Source organism: Pezoporus flaviventris, unplaced genomic scaffold, assembly GCF_033815535.1.
Source record: "Pezoporus flaviventris isolate CSIRO_AGI_PZ_B2104156 unplaced genomic scaffold, CSIRO_AGI_Pfla_v1 ptg000083l, whole genome shotgun sequence".
In the NCBI taxonomy this organism is placed as follows: Eukaryota; Metazoa; Chordata; class Aves; order Psittaciformes; family Psittacidae; genus Pezoporus; species Pezoporus flaviventris.
Genome location: NW_026892631.1, coordinates 2787783 through 2808055, shown reverse-complemented (window position 1 = coordinate 2808055; position 20273 = coordinate 2787783). Strand labels below are relative to the sequence as shown.

General features: G+C 41.2%; 1 long non-coding RNA gene across 2 annotated transcripts in view; it reads left to right on the top strand.

The window, feature by feature from the left end:
- The window catches only part of LOC133280504 (uncharacterized), a 51006-nt gene extending 31100 nt beyond the window's left edge, over nt 1–19906 (top strand). Inside the window, exons 2-4 of one of the 2 annotated variants that reach the window (XR_009747189.1) lie at nt 12316–12476; nt 17980–18616; nt 18666–19906. This is a non-coding gene — a long non-coding RNA (uncharacterized LOC133280504). Of the gene's footprint in view, nt 1–12315; nt 12481–17979; nt 18617–18665 lie in introns of both variants that reach the window. The other variant, XR_009747190.1, reaches the window with a different exon arrangement.
- Nucleotides 19907–20273: the final 367 nt, after the last annotated feature.

Sequence of the window (20273 nt, the reverse complement as noted above, 5' to 3'; positions counted from 1 at the left end):
GGAATCGTGTCACTAATTACCTTCATACTTGTATTTAAAGAGCTCCTTTCTGGCAGTAAACTGGACTAAAATAAGTAAGGACTGAAATAAGTATGGTGATTTTCCTTCTCCACTCCAGTGCTGTCAGGAGTGGTGCAATCTGAACACACCTTTATGTCTACGTTGCGCTGTCAAGCACTTATGCTCTATTTCATGTCTATGAAAATCATGTGGGTTTAAGTACTACAAAAGTCATTTTCCAAGCAGAAGCAAGATTATCTTTTTTTGCCACTGTCTGTGTTAAAATCCCTTATGGACCTGTGAGCAGATCCAAATTCTTCCTTTTTTGTTAAACTGTGGAAGGTTTATTCTACATTTCCATAAGTAGCCATTTTAATTTTTCCATTTTCCTTTTTTAAACAGGAAACCTCTCCACTGCTTCTCCACTTTCTCTAAGCTCTTTGTTTATATTCTACTTCCATTACCAGAATTATTCTTACATTTTTCCATGCCCTTTTCTGAACAAACATTTATGCTGACTCTGAATGACTTGTATTATATATAAAGGGAAACAACAAAGCAAGAGAGAACAAAAGTAACATCTCTGTGAGAGGATGAAATGTGGCTGCTAACTCCTGATAGCAGCCTTGAAAGGAAATTGTTTGCCAGCCTCAAGCATCCCTGGCCACAGAATCATGCTAAAAGTGCAGAGATGCACGAAACAGAGTGGAGCCTTGTGAATCACACAGCATAAATGCTGTGGTTCAGAAAAGTAAATTATCTTTTCACTCATGAGTTTTTATCTAGTTATACAGTGACTAATACATGTCTGCCACCTGGCAAAGGATCCAGCCAATACAAGGGATGTCTCCTTCAGGTAAGCAACACTGCCTAAAAAGGGGGAGATGGGCAGGCAGGAGCAGGTTGGCCAGGAGAGTTATCTTGAATGTCTGGAAAGAAGCAGCAGGGAAGCAACACTGCACTGCAGAGCAGGAAAAGCAGGCACATCTGGACGCTTTTGGTCACCAGGAAGGTGTCCACAGCACCAGGGACAAAAGGTACTGTGGTATGGGGGCTTAGATGGGCTCTCTAGGAGAGCCTGCTGCTAAGAGTGCAATAGCTTGTGATTACTGAGACTCACACTTAAGGTATCAGGAGCCCTTTTGTCATCTTTCCAAGATGCGTCAGAGCCCAAGCCTAGCTGTTAAGCTCCGATCAGCCTTTGATTCTGCACTAGCAGTGCACACTGCCTGCCAGTTGTGCCACTGCAGCATGGACTTGTCTGTCCAAGCAGTTTTCATTCCAGGAGAGAACAAGGAAGGCTGTCTTCAAACAGCTTCACTCCACAGCATCCTTCCATTTGTAGCAGGTAGGAGCTGTGCACTGGCAATACATCTTCCAGTGTCCCAGTGACCAGCAGCATGTCATGATACATGGAAACCCCAGCAAACAACAGAGTGGAAGAGCTGCAACTCTTCCCTCTCCTCAACTCTCCTTAAAACAAACATACCACTGTACGTTTACCAGGTAACATGTCCTAATGCATTGAGCAGGAGACCAGACAGCACCTCCCTTTCTTTTCTTCTGCTGCTGGTTTGCTATTTTTCCAGTAAATATTCTCTTAACATCTTATTAGTTGGGGATAATGGATAATCTATAAAAAGAAGGGAAATTTCCATGTCTATGTATACGTTCTCCACCTTTTTCCAAAATTGAATACATCTTGCACAGTCTGTAGACATGTCAGGCCTTTTCCACAGATGGTCTTTAGAAACTTTATTACTATCCATGAGAAGCAAGAAAAAAATCTGCTTGGAGGTCCCAAGATGGATTTGCAGGCCTGGTGTTTGAAAAAATGAAATGTTTTTACTTTAAATCTGAATATATTCATTCTGTAAATCATTGCCTGACAATAAACCCACTCTCTTTTCAGAATTGTTTTCTACTCTAAGCATTTACAACCTAATTTCCAGAGAGATCTTTGAGTAAATGATCATTTCTTGACATAGTTTATGCTTTCTATGTGTTATTTTCAGTTTTGTCCCAAAATAAAAACAGTGCTAAAATTGTGACAGTTCTGTATCTTCTAGTTCTGGTTTTAATTGCATCTTCATTTTTTTGTGTTCACAAAATATGGTTTACAAATGTCTAGATATTAATTCTACAGAAGCTGTCTTACAATACAGCCCTTTTAACTGAACAGCCAATGTTAATCCCACCCACACATCCGAGTAAAGGAGCACAACGGGTTTTTAAACTCTGGCGCAGCGTCTCATCTCTTCTGTAGTGGTGAAAATGAATATTGCATCTATGGCAAGGCATGTCAAGCTCTCTGTGGAATTTATTATGCTCTCTGCACCAAATGTTCTACCACCAGGTCTGCCTTGTGCTATTCAGAACATGTATAATTAGAAAAGAATTCAGCTAATGTTGGAAAGAATGACTGTCTATAACTCATCAGGTTAGAAAGCTGGAAGCCTTAGAGCAGAAAGAAATTAGCAGAATATTCAGCTGAAGAGAAAAAATGCATTTTCTTTGTTTTCTTATTATGAGAATAGCTCTTTTATATGTAAGATGCAGATCATTATCTCCTCTTCTAATAGGCAGCCACATTCACAGTCACAGCAGTTGGCAGAAACAGGACACTAACAATGGTCCTGTGTGACCCACAGTACAACCTTTGGATACCTGGAGGGGCAGTTCTTGCTTAGGAGTGCACTCTCTGGTCCTGGGCTGACTGACTGTGGTTTAAGTCCATGAAGAAAGCTCTACCTTCCTTGAGTCCCCAGGATCTCAGAGGGCCAATCCAAATGTGCAAAGCTTGTCCCCTTCAACAATGCCCCACACTGCTGATAACAGAGAGCTTCAGTGGTAGCTTATACACAGTAATTTCAGGAGTATTTTCCTTTCTTACATGAGATCAATGTAAAGAGACTAATAGCTGAAGTCCATAGAGATGCCTCTGTGGTCAACTTGAGCTGTGAAGGAACCCAAATTTATTCCTAATCAATGAGCAACAGGATTCTTATTCTGAGACAATTAAGTCCTTGTTTGTGATCTCATAAAATTGAACTCCATTTATGCAGTATCACAATGTCTAATTTAACTACTCTCCACATCTGACAGGCTTCTCTAACAATGAGGGTCACGTTTGTGCATCCTTCTTTTATCCTCATTGTAAAGCCTTTCCCAAGTTTCCCAGCTGCATCAAATCCCTTCCTCATTATCAGAACCTAAGCTGATCTCTTCTTATTCTTAACCCTCCTGGACTCTGATTTCTCCCTGCAAACTGGAGACCAACTCTTTTGCCATAAAAAGAAGGAAGATCTGGCTCCTCATAGACTTTGCCTTCAGACAAAACTCAGTCTTCATCTTCAAATTGGAAACATCTGCGTTGACATAACTGACATACAAGACAAGGCTTAGGGTTCATTTTAAAAAATAACTGGAAGATTTTCCCAAGGAATCATTTTTCTTTCCTCGTAAGTAAAAGTTGTGTTTGCTGGTTTAGATATTGGAAGTTCCCAGGGAAGGAGGAGTTAGTTTATGTATGTTTAAAAGTTGATAAAAACACTAAGATATCTTTCACCACATTTGGAAATAAATATTAACGATTATTTTTTGAGTGTGAATAAACTTCTACCTGTCTCGTTAGGGCTTGTTTCGTTTTGCTTAATATTATCCTCATCTTTAATTTTACTGCTAGAAGGCAGCACTCATCATACAAGTCAAAGGGAAAGGACTTTCCATGGTAACATCACTAATAGAAACTGGTCAATATAGGAGATGTGGACTCTGACCTTTTAGTTTATCATGGAGAGTCCAGTATTCTGAGTATGTGACTAAGAATTGTCCTACTAGCCAGGAACAGATGTTTAGGGAAACACAGAACTAGGGCACGTATCACAGAGTGATTCATCCCCATTACCCTCAGCCAGTTTCTGAGAAGCGATAGTTTTGGATTTCCTGGGGTAGAGGTTACACATGGACAATCACTTTGAAGAGTCACTGGTTGACCTATCCTTAATAAATTTGTTTCATCCCTTGCAGAAGTCGCTAGTACTTTTGGTTTCTATGAGGTCCAGCAGCCAGGAATCTGGGTCTTTCACTCCATCTTTCAGCTGATCAATCTCTCTTGATGCTTTTTTGGCCATTTTTTCTCATTTCCATTTTCCATGGAGACACATCCCCTACATTTTCCTTCTCAATTTTTGTGTGATGGGAGAGGAGGAGACAAAAGACACTGTTTCTTCAGGTCTGCAATTGAAATGATACCCTAGAATACAAATAAAGGTACAGCACAATCAAAGCATAAGATTTAGAAGGCTTACACAATGAATTATCATTAAAAATAACTTCATTTAAACAATGGTTACAGATGATCCCCCCCCCCCCCCCCCCATTCCTTACATGGTGAATAGGACTATTTCTGTGTACTTAATCAGAACACATTTTAAATCACACTGTATAGTATACTTTGTGGCAATACGTGATGGCCAAAGTATATAAAATATGATGAAGTTAAGAAGTTGCAGCTGAACTAACAATATATTCTGCTGGAAGGAGACATTGAATAAATTGTGGATGGTTTTTGATAGCCAATTGATGTTCTTATAAGAGCTGATTCTGCTGCCTTTCTCTGCATTCTTCAATTGTAGCCTTTTAAACAAGCATTTGCAATTGTAAATATTCCCCTACACTTCCAAGGTATTAACAAGTCGACGTGTCTCATGCAACGATGAGCAGCAGATGTGAATCCCACCCATCATAACATAGTGAATAGAAAGTTAAGAGAAGATTGCCCACCAGGAAGTAATAATTTCATCTAGTTTTTTGGTGGCAATAGCAGTGACTGTTCTGGGAGCAGTCATGTACATATGTTCACATGTATTTCTTCAAAGACTGGCAAAGATGATTTAGAGTCAGGCACATATTTTCCCAATAGAGAGGACACTGGTTTCCGTAATGGGAAAAAAAGAGGCTTTTCCTCTCAACTTTGTCTTAGGCAAAAATGCAGGATAGGAGCAAAACAGTTTCCAACTTCAATATTGTATAATGAGCACTAATGAATGAATATAGAAGTCATGGTCTTGTAAATCATTCACAGAGAAGATTAAGCAGCAGATCAGACTTTTATCTTAGAGTCCGTTATTGAGTCCTTCAGAAATCAAGCTAATCACTCTGGGCCAGATTTCATAAAGTACCAGATTATTTCACTTGTCTCTTTTTTTTTTTATGTGTGCACCATCAGAAAGGACCAAGATTTGATATCTAAAAATGCAGCTAAAGTGTGTGATTGCTGTTTTCCAATGACTTACTCAAAGGAGTCCACACTACAAAAGCCACAGTTATTCTGCTCCAAGGCCTAGGGTAGACATGGGTTGCCTTGGAAACAGTTTTCCCCCTCCCTTTTACCTCTCCCTTCCTGTCCTGAGACCTTTCAAGCATGCAGATGTCTTGTAGTTCTCACCCAACTGGAATATGTTGGGGTACCATTTGGGATTTGGGTAACTCTTGCCTGCAATCTTTACTTGTCCACTTCCTTTAACATTATCTGTAGAAAATTTGTGCTTCACTTCCCATAGAAGGGATTGTATCACTGGCCAATTTCACATCCTATGCAAAGCTCTCTGCTTGGGCAGCTTTCTGAGGTCCGGAGTTGAAAATACACAGCAATGCAAAGGCTTATCGGGTGGTTACAGCACCAGAATATAATTATTCAACTTGAAATTCAACTATAAAGAAGCATCTTGATAGAGAGAGGGTAAACACACTTCCATGAAATATGAACCCACCCAACTTTTCCAGTTAGGATTATATAAACTTTCCTGAGTCTTCCTTCCTCCCATGCATTAACTGCAACCCAGACTACTTGTTCACTTATGCCCATGCAAAAAGTTTCTCTAATGCTGCCTTGCCAGTTAAGACTGGTCTCATTTGTTTTCTTATTCTTTACTTGTTTGTGAAAAGTATTTCCTCCTTCCCTCTGAGGGCACTTTAAAACATGATAAAATAGATAAAATCTATTTCTTTATTTTACCAGATCAAAACCCATTTCTCATTGAAAAAACACGTTTGCAGTCTCTCATCACCATGGAGATTAATTGCTGCAAGCATGACAAAGACTCACACAAAGTTTAGCTGTATCCATGATAATCCTGCTTTTCATCACCCTTGGCTTCATTGACTTTCCTGCAGTTCAATTCACAAACAATATTCTGCACAAGTGAGAAGTCGCCTACTTTCTACCGCAATAATTACACCTCTTCTAACATCTTCAGCCATTTCAGAGCCCTTTTTGCAATAAGAATAGAAGGATTAAACTTGAAGGAAAAGCACTCTCCCTAGCCGACTCTAGTCCTGGAAGACTAAGAGCTGATGCCTGTTCTCAGTGCGTCTTTCCTTATGCATATTGCATAATGAATAAAGATCCAATAATTGGGATTCTGATCCAGATCAGCAGTGAATCACAAACTACAGCTGGTGAGTTTTTCTGGTCCATGTACAAACATAAATGGAAAGTGGCACCAGTCTTTCAAGGTCTTACCATAGGGCTCATACTCTTCCACAAGCTCTATGGCTGGCTACTGTGTGTGTGCACACATGGTTTTATATACATACATATAAAAAACAACTCTTTTAAACAAAATTATTCTCCTTCCATTTAGTCTAGACCCATGGAAACTGGCTAAGCTGTTAATGGACAGCTCCTGATACAGCTCAAGAAGAGGAGGCCTCTGATGGCCTCCCAGACAGCAGCGAGATAACTGAAGTTAAAATGAAAAGCTCTGTGTCTTGTGGATGGAATCCAGAGTACAGGAGTTTGCCTCCCACCTTCCAGCTCTCACAGGCTGAGCTCCTGGCCCATCCTGCATCTCCAGGTGAGAGCAGTGGCTTGTGGTCTCCTATCCCTAAAATGTCCCCTGAGAGATCTGGTAAGACCAACAGTGATTTTCAGCAAGCCTCTGCCTTGTCTGCTGGCAGCTCCCATTCTTACCACGTCCCTACCACGTCACACCTTCCAGTGCTCTGCCTGCCTCCCTCTTGACCTGATAGCCCCATGGCAGCCCCACGGCAGGTAAGAGAACCTGCAGCAGAACCCAGCTGCAGTTCCCATCACCTCCCTCAGGTAGGTCACCTCCTCAGCACCCACACCCTCCAGACAACACCTATGACATGAGCATTGCAAGAGCAAGAACCAGCTTTCTCCACACCAAAATTAAAAAGTACGTAAGACTGACTTAGAAGCTGTGAGATTGTTATAACTGGAAATATTTTGGGGGTGTTTTTCATTTGCTTTCTGGGTTTTCAGCATTCCTGGTTGTCTTTCCAAGCTTTCTGTTGCAAGAACAAGGATTAGAAACCATTTATTTCCCCTCTGCAGCTGAGGTTTGTCATATAAATGTGGTTACAGGAGCTAGAGCTTTAGGGGAAAAAAATGGCAAGCATCTCCATTAAAATTATGAATGTCAGCAACTCTCTTTGTATTTATGAAAAACTTAGTAAAGCCCAGCAATGAATTAAGATGGAACTAAGAGTACAATGAGTCCTGATAAATCCAGGCTTGACCCTTCAATTTGCCACTGAATTTCTGTATCACCTCAGGGAAGTAGGTCCTGCTTAGCTTCAATGAAGATGTTGAGTCTGCTTTGGCAAGGACAAGCAGAGAGTGCTCAGTATCTTGCAGGATGGAGTCTTTTGTTCTTCAGTGTTCTATATATAAGCCTCAGATGAAGCTACTTCTGTCTTGCTCTTGATTGAGCAGGGACTTTCCTTGACAACTTGACATACATTCAAAAACCGCTTGGTAACTATTAACCACAATTAATCCTCTGCAATAATTTCTGCACCATCATTATTCTGAAGGCATAATGATTAGTGCATGTTAAAATGACAGACACTGAATAAGCACTGAATATTGACATGGCTTGATGAGTCTGCCACCAGTATATTGCAGGGACTGGACCTGGAGGATCCCACATGCAGCAAAGCAGACAGTGATATGAAACTGAAAAAAAACCCCATGATTTGCTAATTTACAACTAATAATTAAAAGGGCCTGTCAAGGAGCCAAGCTTCCTCAGCATGTGTTTATCATTACTTCTGAGAAGGTCATTGCTGGCTTCTCCAGGAAAGGAGTTCCAGAGAGGGTACAGTAAGTGCACAGAGTTTAAATGAGCAGCCCCGGTGCAGACATTTCACAGTCTTCAGGGATGCACAAACAATTCTGCCTCAGCAGCACAGAAACAATGCCCTGTATTCACAAAGACTACAGGAACTTCAATATTGTATGGAAGGGAGGTGGGGGTGAGGGAAGTCTTGAAATGCGGATAAATTGGTATTCACCAAGTGCCATTCCTTAATTTACAACAGTCTTTAACTTCGGAGGCAATTGCCAAGGTGCTCATAAAAAGAGAGATGATGAATATTCAGGATGTCTTCTGAATCCATTAGGCAACTGAGGATGAGGTCTCCATATGTATAACTCCGGCTGTTTTCACATGCTGGTAGAGAGAGTGCCAAGGTGGCGTCAGGAAGAAAAATGGCTCCTTAAGTTGCCAATGGGGAGAGGAGAAAGGGGGGAAAAAAGTGTATATCAAGTGCATGGAAATGAGAATTTGTTTAAGTACAGTAATTCAACCTAAATGTGGGCTGCATGGCACGGCGTGAACCTGGTTTTCAGAGCAATCTGGCACAGCCAGCTTCATGGACAGGTGTGTGTAGGATCACTGTCAAGCCGAAAGAGATCGCTGAATGGTTTTCTTTTTCCACACCATCCCCTCCAAGGGTCTCAGAGAGCCTGAGCTAATTCAGCCTCAGGACAAGGCTCAGGATAGACCAAGAAGAGGAAAAGCTCAGTTTACAGAGGCTGAGGGAAGCACTAATTGTCTGGCTCTGGGTAAAGAGCAACTTGGTGATGGAACAGGCTTTCTCCATCCGCTCCCCCACCTTCCCGTTTGCCTGCTTGACAACCTTTACTGACGTCCTAGATAAGGTAGATGAGGCGCTTACAATCGCAGTCAGTAACTGATGAGGAAAACATGCTGTCCAGCTCTTACATCCCAGAAAATAATGTCTCCTGGATGCCATGAATCACAGAGGATCACAGGCCATTAATCACCAAAGGGTGGAAGGGACAAATTTAAAGTCATGTGTGCCAAACACAGACGTTTCTCTGGGGAAACTCAGACCTGGCATGATTCATTTTGCTTTCTCAGTGAGGATTCACAAGGGTTAGAAGAATAAATAAGGCTACAGCCTCCCGAATTCAGCCGATAGCAAGGCCAAACCTCCCATTTAGGAGAGGATGCTTTGGTCACAGGAGATGCGTATTGCCACAGCAGGCATGGGGGCTACGTAAGAGTGATACTCCCAGCTTCCCAGAGTCAGTGTAATACTATTCAGTCCACCTGGGTTTCCCCAATGGACTCTAGGGAGTCACTGGAATTTGCAGGGAAAGCAGAAGGGTGGCAGCCTTCGTTGTCCCTGTCTCTTGGGGTTGTTGGTATCCTTATTTGTTAACAACTGAAACTCACAGCCTGTTGCTGGAACCTCCCTGGGCTGCAGCTTTCTAGAAGGAAGAGGCTATTCCCTGCTGTCCTGGGTTCAGCAGTAGCAGTCAAGCACTCCAACCAAGGCCTTCTGAGTCTCATGCTCTGCCAGGGATGAGGGGAAGCTGGGAGGAAGCAGAGACAGGACACCTGAACCAAACTGACCAAAGAGGTATTCCATACCACAGCACATCACACCCAGTATATAAACTGGGGGCAGTTACCCAGAAGGGCTAGATCACTGCTTGGTCAGGCTGGGTATCGGTCGGTGGGTGGTGAGCAGTTGTATTCTCTTCCCTTGTTATTTCCCTTATCGTTATTATTATTGGTGGTAGCAGCAGTGGTTTGTGTTATACCTTAGTTACTGGACTGTGCTTATCTCAACCTGTGGGAGTTGACATTCTTTCAGTTCTCCTCCCCATCCCCCTGGGGGGGGGTGTGGGGGAAGTGGGGGGGCCAAGCAGCTGCATGGTTCTGAGTTACCGGCTGGGCTTACACTGCAAACTTGTATTGCCTTCAAGTAAGCGGCAGATGTTAGTTGCCTGCTTTTCCAGCCACGACCATAAAAGGTGGTGGGCATGGTGGGAACGCACAGAGAGGTCTTGCTGGGGAAGTGCTCAGTGAATCTTAGTAGTCTTTGTTGCTGCCCTTCAGGCAAATTAAGAGCCAGCAGCTGATGACCAGGTAGTGCATGAGGCTCTGCTGTAGATGCCAGGTCATCGCAGGTCCATATACCCAGCTCAGGGACCTTCAAGTGTGTGACTTACCCCTCCTAAGTATGGATGTGGGAAGAAGGATGTTCCTCCCACCTGAAAGATGCATTACTTGCCTATCACACATTATTAGATCATAGTCACGGCTAGTTTTGTTGCTTGTGTAGCTGTTCGTATTGTTTCTTGTTTTTTCCACATCAGTATCCCATCCACTTTAAACAAAACATGCAAACACACCTGGAGTAGAACAAGCATTTGACTTAGTAAAGACAAATATAGTTCTTCAGACTCACAGATTATCTAGCCACAAAGCCTGAGTTCAGTTCAGAGCTGAGATCTTCACTTTTTGCAGTGATTTGCAGAGCACTTCGTGTTCACACCACTCAAACTTTCTAGGGTGGGTTTCTTTTCTTTTTTAGGACTTTTTGTCTGACCCATCACTCATTATTTCGCATATGGGACTGGTCTCCAGTTCTGTGATGAAATGAATGAAACGTGATACATGAGAGAGGGTACTTCCATCGTTAATCCCCAGCATCTACATTCACAAACGAGTATCTTGCCCACATGCATGGGTATTTGCAAGAAGAACAATGAAAACGTGGCAATAGGCTGAGCAGCCCCCCATTTGAGTGTTTGCAGGAAGCTGTCATAAAGCAGGAGAGTGGTAGAAGCATGCTGAGTCCAGAGCATTCCATAGTACTGTTCCATGGACATGTTCCACAATTGTCTTTCCTCCCTGTGCTCTCAGCTGCAATCACCAGGAGCACACAGGGGCATGGGCAACACGAGCACATGCTTTTCCCACTGCTTCTAAGGTTAATATAAATAATGTTCCACAGTCTGTTATTGTGGAAATACCAGCCATCATCCTGCTAAAACAAGACCAAGAATTATAGCTAGACATTAATAAGAAGGGACCAAACAAAGCATCTCAAAGATGGCAGAATAACACCACCATAGTGACTAGCAAGATGAAATAGCTCCAGACAAGTTTTCCCTCATCTACTGTCAGCAGTCATCCCTTATGCAGCACTCTGAGGGTTTCAGCAATGTTCTGGGCTCACAGCAGCAGAGGCTGCACTGAGGCATTACAGTTCAGCCGGTGAGCTCCAGTCTGTCAGTGGTGTGATTAGCCATGGTCTGAGAAGGTAGCCAGCAGTGTCTGCATTCCAGACCACAACTAAGAGTCTCTTTCACAGTTCATTGCATTGCAATGAAAATTAATTTTCCTTCATCATTTTAGTCTCATGAAAAGAGAAAAAAAAGGTGGGTGGGGGGGAAAGGAGTGACTTAATAGGAGGGAAAACCCACAGGGCACTTAACTGAAGGAGCTCTCTGAAAGAGGCTCTAAAGATGGAAGTCTTGTCTGTCATCTCAGCTGCTAAGTAATACTAGCAGTTGGACTCTAGGAAAAATTAGTACAAATTGCATTGCAGAAAGGACTGCTGCAGAGATGTTCCTGTGTAGTTTTATGGTTGCGGTGAAGACCAGTGGGCGTTAAACTTGTCTTCAGGGGTATAATTTGGGTAAATCTCAACTTTCAAGTCTTCAGTCCCTGAACTTAAAAGGCAGATTCCCCATTAACCACGGCCCTGCTTCCAGATCTTGCACTTACAGTATTCTGTGCAGGTATTTGTGCCATCAAAAATCATGGCAGCTTTTCTAGAAGTGTCTGTATCCAGAATGGTTGGGTACATATTTTGGAAGCTATGATGACTTTCCCAGGCCTTTCTGAGGCAAAATGAAAAGTATCAGTTGGAAACAGAACCTCTGTATGCTTTTCCCTTGCTCTGAATACAAGGTTCATCTATTTTTTTCATTTTTTTCCATCAAGAAAAGTAGTGTTTCATATAAGTTACTGCACATGTTGGATGTTGCCAGTTAGGACCAGACTATTATCCTCTTGCCTGTGTTTCCTTTAGCTTCTATTGCCATAGTTCAGAATATTTCAGCTCCAGTTCTATGGAGTCATTTCTTACAGTTACCAAGTGCAATGAAAGGCCCAGATCATTGACAGATTATCAGTGGTGATGCTGGTATCCGTCATTTTCATTCCTCTATCATGGGAGATTCAGGCCTGGATATTTGTAGGAGGATGAGTGCCGGACTTCAAGACAAGCAGAATGAGAGGACTGGAGTTCTTTGTGTTCCTGCTCAACACCACCAGCAGCAGTACAGACATTCCACATTGTTGTCAAAGGGCTTCAGCACTGACCACCTCTCAGGAAGAGTAAGTGGTTTATGTCTCATGATCCTCCATGCCCCTTCCCTCTTCCATGCCTCAGTCCTTTTTACACCTAAATAAAGAAACATTATAGAGTCAACTGTAGAGAACCACCTGAGCTGCTTTGCGTGGATGAAGGACTGACTGTGACACTGCTGGTGTTTGAATCTCTAGATTTAGAGGGTTCTGTTCAGAACAAACCCAGCTTATTAAATGACAAAGTCATCTATTCAAATGCAATGAACTTAAGCTTTTCCTTTCTTCTAACAGCATAACTTCATTCACTTCAATGGAATTGCATTTGGTTTACACAGGTGTGAGGGGGAAATCAAGTAGCATATAGAAATGTTTTCTTTTGAAATATTTTTGGAGAAAAGGGGTAAAAAGCCTGCTTTTAGACCAATGCAAACATATTCATGGAAATTTTCATTAAGGTTGAAATTTTCTAGACAAAAACTGGAAATTATTTCCCACCGCCCCCCCGTAAAATAGTTTGATTTTCAAAAATCCCACAAACATTTAAATGGAAATCTAAATATTTTCACAAAAACTTTAATTGTATTTTTAAAGCTTTGAGTTTCCTTTTTTTTTTTTTTGTTAATCAAAAATTGAAGTCTTTTGTCAAAAGACTTAGGAAACTAACTTCTTTTTTTAACATTTCCCATAACAGACTTTTTTAAGCAACTTTAATAGAATGATTAAAAGAACTATGAATATGAAACCAATAAAAACCTGTCACAGCTGAGACTGACACACTAAATGGAGGTTTACATATGTGAAACCAGGGATGCACGTGAGTTGTTTAATCTGTAGGTTTAAGATGTTTCTGCTAACATATTTCATACAGGGGCAAGTGAAGGGCAACGGGAAGGTTTTCCTTGAATTTAGATTTTATACAGGTTACATAAAACTAAGAAGGAAATTAAAGGAGAACAGAGGGAGATTGAGTAAAAACAAAAAGGGATCACAAGCAAAAGCCATCTCTCTACATTTTGAGCCTCCTCAAGATATTGATGTCCCTAGTAGGATATACTCAACAATTATCTAGAGCATGGGTTCCAAAATTGGTGTTCATTTTGTCCAAAGCAATTGGAAACCTCTGATCTAGCTACTTGCATATTTAAGCACTATAACAGAGATACTCTGGAACAGAATATCTCCAGGCAGTAGTTAAGGTCTCTTCCTCATTTTTCTCAGCAACAAACAATCTGAATAGGTTCCTTCCCTTAAACAGTCATTCAGCACAGCAAAGTGCTGAAGTTTCATTCACGTAATGGTAGTGCCACTGCCTCATAATATAGAAGAATAGAGTGAAATTCAGAAAATAAAGAACAAAGCCCTGAGCTGAGGTCTGAAGACATGACTTTCAAAACCAACTCTTCCAAATGTGAGACGGACGTTGTGACTTTTGTTCATGAAGCATTTCTCTTAGAAAGACCATAAGAGCTAATTATGGGAAAACAAGAAAGCACTGTTTCACACGGACAACAGAGGGCCCGGTCCGAAGAGGGATCAACCTTACAGAGCTTAAAGAGTATGGTTCATGAAGAAAAAAGAGTAAAAGAACATCTGCACACTTTCAACCTAAGACTGAATGGTTCCATCACAATCCTGCTTGCACTTGGCATTGCTACCCAGCATTGGCCAGGATAAGCAGGCACACAGCCAGCTATCAGCAAGTAATGCTGGCTGTCTGTGGTGGGAACCAAAACCACCCCAAGCTTCCTGGACATACCTGGCAGAAACAAGAGGTGATTGAATTCGTTACACAACCTCTTTCCCTAGTCATACCAGGTTGGGGATAACTAGAATTTAAGTGGTCTCACAAGCTACAGGCTGAGTGAATGTGAGAGGAACAAAAGCAGGGAGGAAACATTTAGACAAGAGCTAAAAATAAACTGGAGAAGGTGTGTTTGCTATGTTGTATACCTAACAAACAGTATTTAATAATATAAGAGTTATAACATGCTGTAATATTCCTGAAACTTTTGTTAACATCATCCCAAGAGGCAGACCGTGACTTCTTCATTTGCATTAGATTGGCCATAGCAAAAAGCACTGAAATCATCATTTATGTTTAGAAGAAAAAAGAAGAGAAAATATGGGGAAGAAATTGAAAAGAGAAGAGAGGAAATGAGAGTCATCACACTGTATCTCTCCCAGAAGAACGAAAATCCAGAAGCTGCTTTCTTTCAGGGAAAAGAACCAGGAAGGAAGTTTTCAGCAAAATAAGGACAGCGAAAGGGAGGTCAGGCTTCCTCCTGAGCAAAGAGGGAGAATTTCTTTCATGGGGTTGCTGTCTGAGTCTAACAGGAAGAGACTTAAGAGGTTACATCTGCTAGGGCTCCCCAAGAGATCACTGAGAGTTGACTTGACTGCCCTTCAGCCATCTACACAGGGAGACATGTTTCCCCTTTCAGACAAGAGTATAACAAGGTCTAGTGACTACAAGATGAAACCAGAATTAAGGCACACTGGTTATAACAGGGAGTATTTTCAGTAACCTCCCTAGATGCGTGGCAGATTCTCCCATGATGCGAGGCCTCCAAATCAAGGCAACATGTTTGAAAAGGTAGGTTTTAACTTAATCTAAGGGTACAATTTTTTATGTATGGCTTATGGCCTTTGTTTGACAATAATTTAAATGAGATAAACGTAATATATCTATTTCTTCTGCCTTAAAATCTATAAAACTGCAAAGGAACAAAACTTACATTGTTGTCCTTTAGCGAAAGTTATTATAATGATCCATCTTTCACAGACAATTTTGAAGCACTTTATGAAATATTAACAACCAAAAAAAGGGTCTTCAAATCAGGTAGTTAAAAGTCAAAATCTCTCAAAGAAATGTCTTCTGCTGTGAACTACTGATGCAATTCAGGAGCACTTAGTCTCCAGGAACACAAATACATTTTAACCTAACAACCAGGCACAGCCACCAAAGTGTTCTGTTTTATTCCAGTCTCCTGAAGTAAGTAGAAAAGAAACAAAGAAATTCAAGGACTGTAATAGAAATAACTAGGAACAAGGGAAAATAAATTAAAAGATTCAGCCTTTTTGGTAGAAAAGACATGGCTAAGAGTCAAGTTCTCCTGTCTTGTAATCCAAGAACCTGAAGGCTTGCAATGGACAGGAGACATAATGAATTCAAAATGAATGAAGGAAAATGTTCTTTCACTGCAAATCCATTGCCAGTCCATGGCTGGCAGATTCTCAGGGTTCAGTGGAAGAATCAGCTAATTCCTAGTTCTCCTCCAAATGCTACATACGTGAAGTCTCAAGTCAATATGTACACACCTTGGCCATGCAATTCTATAATCCTACAGATGGCAATAGCTGGTGAAACAAGGTGTGCACATTCAATGTGCTTGTGACTTCCTCAATCACCCAGAAGTGCTTGCGTTGGTCTCCCTTCTACAAGCCACACCAGCTCCATGTCATAATAACATTTCAGTGATCTACTCACAAAGCTTTAGACTCAACAAAATGTGTATTTCCTGTCCTTTAGGTTGTACCATTTACTGAGTGTAACATGACTTTAGACTGATCACTACCTCAGTCATCCTACTTGGCCCAAAGGCCAGCTGCAGAGGACTCTTCCTTCAAAGCCAAATGCCATCATCTTAACAGAAAAGAGTGAGCATGCCTTCCCAGAGGACTATGAGAACTATGAAACAAGCTTCAAACAGAAAACTGAAAGTCCTTAAAGCATAGCCAAAATCTTTGAAGACTAAGGAACATATGGGTGAGCCAGGATGCAAACCCAGTCCTAACTTTACAGGCAGTAGCAAAAGCTTCCTATGTTTCTGGGCACAAATTATCCACTGACTAAAGGGCATTGGGAACAGTATTCCTATGTAATGGCATTTCTATAATTATCCAGTATGAATTTCTTTACACCTTTTTCCTAGGTCGTCAGCTCTTGGCTGCAGCCAGTAACAGGACACATGCAACAGGGTGAATCTGATTTTCCCATTCATTTCTTCTGCTCTTTGCCTCTTCTTTAGCTTTAGGCTTGTAGAGGAACTGTGTCTGCCTGAGTATTTTGAAAGAGCCTGTTGAATGCAGAAGCTACTGCACGTGTCATCGTTATTTTTGCAATTAGAGTCATTATTCTGTGCTTAGATGCCATGCAAGAAAATGAGATATAACTGCCGAGATAGCTGGCAGAGAGCCTAATAGATTATAGAGTACACAGTGTCAGAGACACAAACAGTACTCATCTTAAGTAAGATTTTAATACCCTTAAAAGCTGTGATAAATTATAGAGAAAGGCAATATAAAATGTAGGGTAAAGTGTGGGCTCATTTTATTTCAGGCTCTCTACCACGTGGGGACGAAAGGAGAGGGGGAAAGGGGATGGATCATGGGTTTTATTGCTTGGCTGCAATGTCAAAATTGGGTTGGTTTAAAATATTTATGACATGAGAGAAAGAAAATCTGTGAATTACTCAGAACTTAATGTACGTACTCTCAATGTGTTTCACATTTTCTTTAGTTGGGGACAGCAGAGTGGGGAATTGAGGATAACTTGTTTACTGCCAAACAGCTCTCCATAGTACCTAGTTTTGCTATGTACTAAAAATTGTGGCTGGGGCCAAGAATGCCGGGACTGGAATTAAAGACGAGAACACACAATAACTTTAAGTAATGGCAAAGAGATTTAAATAGCACACATCAGCAGAAAAGAATGGGGAAACCTACAGTACACTGACTTCATTGATACCCCATTTATCAGCAATTACTGACTCCATTAAAGGCAGAGTTTACAGCAGACAGAGAAACAGAGCCTAAAATATGTCCCAACAGATGGACGGAGAGTGTCAGTGATGCCGTATTTCAAAGGCATCTGCAACTTTGTTATCATTGTACATGGAGTCAGAAAGACAGCGAAAAACACTGGAGTAAGGGCCAGCAAATGATTTACTTGACCCTGCATGGGCAGAACTGACAGCGAAAACCTCATTAATTCCTCAGGTCATTCTGGAAGACATTAATTTGGTTTGGACTCAGGACGAGAGGAGATTTTCCAGACGTACACCAGGAATTATGAAATCTCTATAGCCAGAGGAAAGTATGTCCAAATCACTTTCTGCATAAATCACGCTGACTTTCTGAAGAAGGATAATATGCCTAATCAGGGGAGTTATGGAACTTCTTGTACTTATTAGACAGAAAATAAAACAGTATTTTATTTGATAATCAGCTTGGGGAAGATTTTTTTTTTCCCCTCTTTCTTTTACTGCTGTCTTCTCTTGCCAGAGATGAGCTGGAAAAAGACCCTAATGCATGAATATTTGCAAGTGCTATAATATTATTTGCTGGTGTGGCGATACGTGGGTATGTACTTAAATAGAGAGTTATTTCTATAGATATAGGTAATAGATATGTATAATTTTAGCCTGCCTGCTGTATTTACACATCTTTTGGCCTTTTACCTCTGTGCTGCAGAATGCCAAGTACCATCACCTTCCCCCTCTTATTCTGTTTAACTCTTACTTATCCTCAGCCAAAAGCATCTGCGTGAACAGGGCAAGCAGAGTGGAGCTTCTCCTGGGGATGCAGCTCCTGTGCCATGTTTCTGCTGCTACATGGTCCCTCCTCCAGCCCAACTTTTCCCAGCATTGATGGACCCTCTTTTCCTCCTCTGAGACAAGGATATTTTGGCTCCAAGAGCAGCTCGAAAAGCCCACAGAGCTTCTGCAAATAGCCAGGAGCTGCAAGAAGTTACCCCACCAACCCCCGCAACACATGCCTTCCAGTACTTATACATAAGCCCTTGCCACACAGGGTATCTTCCTCCGTAAAAGATGCATTCATCATGTTTAGAGAAGGGTTATCTCCCTCTGGAAAGAACATGCATTAGTACTTTTTACTCATTCAACACTGGACACTCCCTATCAACAACAGCCTGCCGAAAGGGGAGAAAGAGGAGAATTAATCATGGAAAGAGACAATTTAAAGGAGTTTGGCTATAAAATGGAGTTCATTAGGAGGCCATAATGTATTTGGGACTAACAAGGTGCAATTTCCCCACCTCTGCTGGCCCAGTCAACAATAAGCAGCACTAATTGCATTGACACCACGTCGCAGGATGGCCACCTATACCCTCTTTTAACTCCTTCCATGGAGCAGTCGCACAAAAAGTTATTATTGCACCTACTGCAAACACAAGTTCTCTTTCAAGATGCTTAGCTCCTTATCTCCTTGGATTGAGAGAAAACAGTGTTAAGTGGTCTGCAGTTTTCACTCTGGAGCTAAGGTTGTAATAATAAGCATGTTACTTGGCTCCAAGATTGTATTTAGAGAGATCTCAAAGCACATGACAAATGCATATGGCACAGACAGCATATCAGTATAGGCACAGAACCAAGTAACCACAGTTGGGAACACAGCACAAAGAACTTTTTTCCATCCATCCTCCAGGACATGACAGTGTCTATTTCCCCCTGCTTTTCTGGTTTGGCTTGTTAAAAAAATATATTATGTTGGCTAATAATTCCTTTTTTTCTGGGCATTAGATTTCTCTCTATTTTTGTTTCATGTTAGTATTATGCAAAACAGCCTATACAAAGCACTATTGAAAACACTGGCTCTTTAGAGGATTGGGTCCAGGACAAAGAGAGAGGTAAACCACAGATTGAAATACACAAGTGACCCAAGTTTGTGCAGTGCTGCACGTCTGGACTTCTTTTGATTAAGTCAGAACAAGCCAATTTTTTCTAAGGCTAAACTACATTTCAGTTGTTGTTGGGACGTTAGCTGGTGACCTTAGCTCTATGCTGCACACTAGAATCTAATACAAACCAAATATTTCATTTGGGAAGCTTTTGTTGCTCATCAGCTGCAGAGGTACCACAGGAGGCAACTTAGCCATGGGGAACTATGTGCTCTCCCATCACCTAAGTGCTTTCTCCAGAGAGGGTCGTGTTCTTGCTATTACAAGGGTGAAAAGAAAGGCATTTCCAGCCGGCCTGCAGGTTTAGGAGTAGGTAACCTCAAGAAGGAGGACAAGCAACTGGGAAACATTTTGCTACGAGTAAGATAAGTGATGGAAACAACTTGCAGTGTACAAATAGCATTTCTTGTTTCCATTGATACTATCAGTTTAAAAATGCAAATAAAAAAAAAAACCTGGGGATTCATTTTCATGCTCAGACTATGTAAAGGAACTGAAAATAGAAGTGAATTGTATGTATGACCAGTTTGGCTGATAGAGTGATAGAAATCGATCTTGGCATAAATGAAAATCAGACCACAGGAAGGTCTCTGTTCAGTCGTGGTGACTAGATGCCTGAATCCAGAAAAATATGTATTTTTAAAGAAAATGGCCACATTTCAAATAACATTTGAGGTTATTCAAATATTAAGAGATATGGTTCTTATTCCTTGCACCCTCTGTAGGTCTTTTCTTTTTTCTTATTCGCTTTTTCTCCCTCTTCTCTCCTTCCGTTTTTCCTTTCTCTTCCTTCCCCCACTTCGGTCAGCATAAAGACCAAACTGTAGCTAACTACATTCAGTTTGGTTTCCAGTCATCTCCTGCTGAATTTTACTTTCAGATTCTCGTGTTCAACAAAATGCTAGAAAATCTGAGTTGAAAATATGCTAATAATATGTTTGCTTGTTGGTCTTGTTTTTAAATATTTCTCCGGGGATTTGTAACGAATCATAGAAATATTTTCTACCAGTTTTAAATACTGTAAAAGATTATTTAATTTAATCAAAACTTAAATATTAAGCCAAACTTCATTGCACAATGTGTTGCTTTAAAAGAAAGAGCTAATGAAAAACACACTAGGCCAA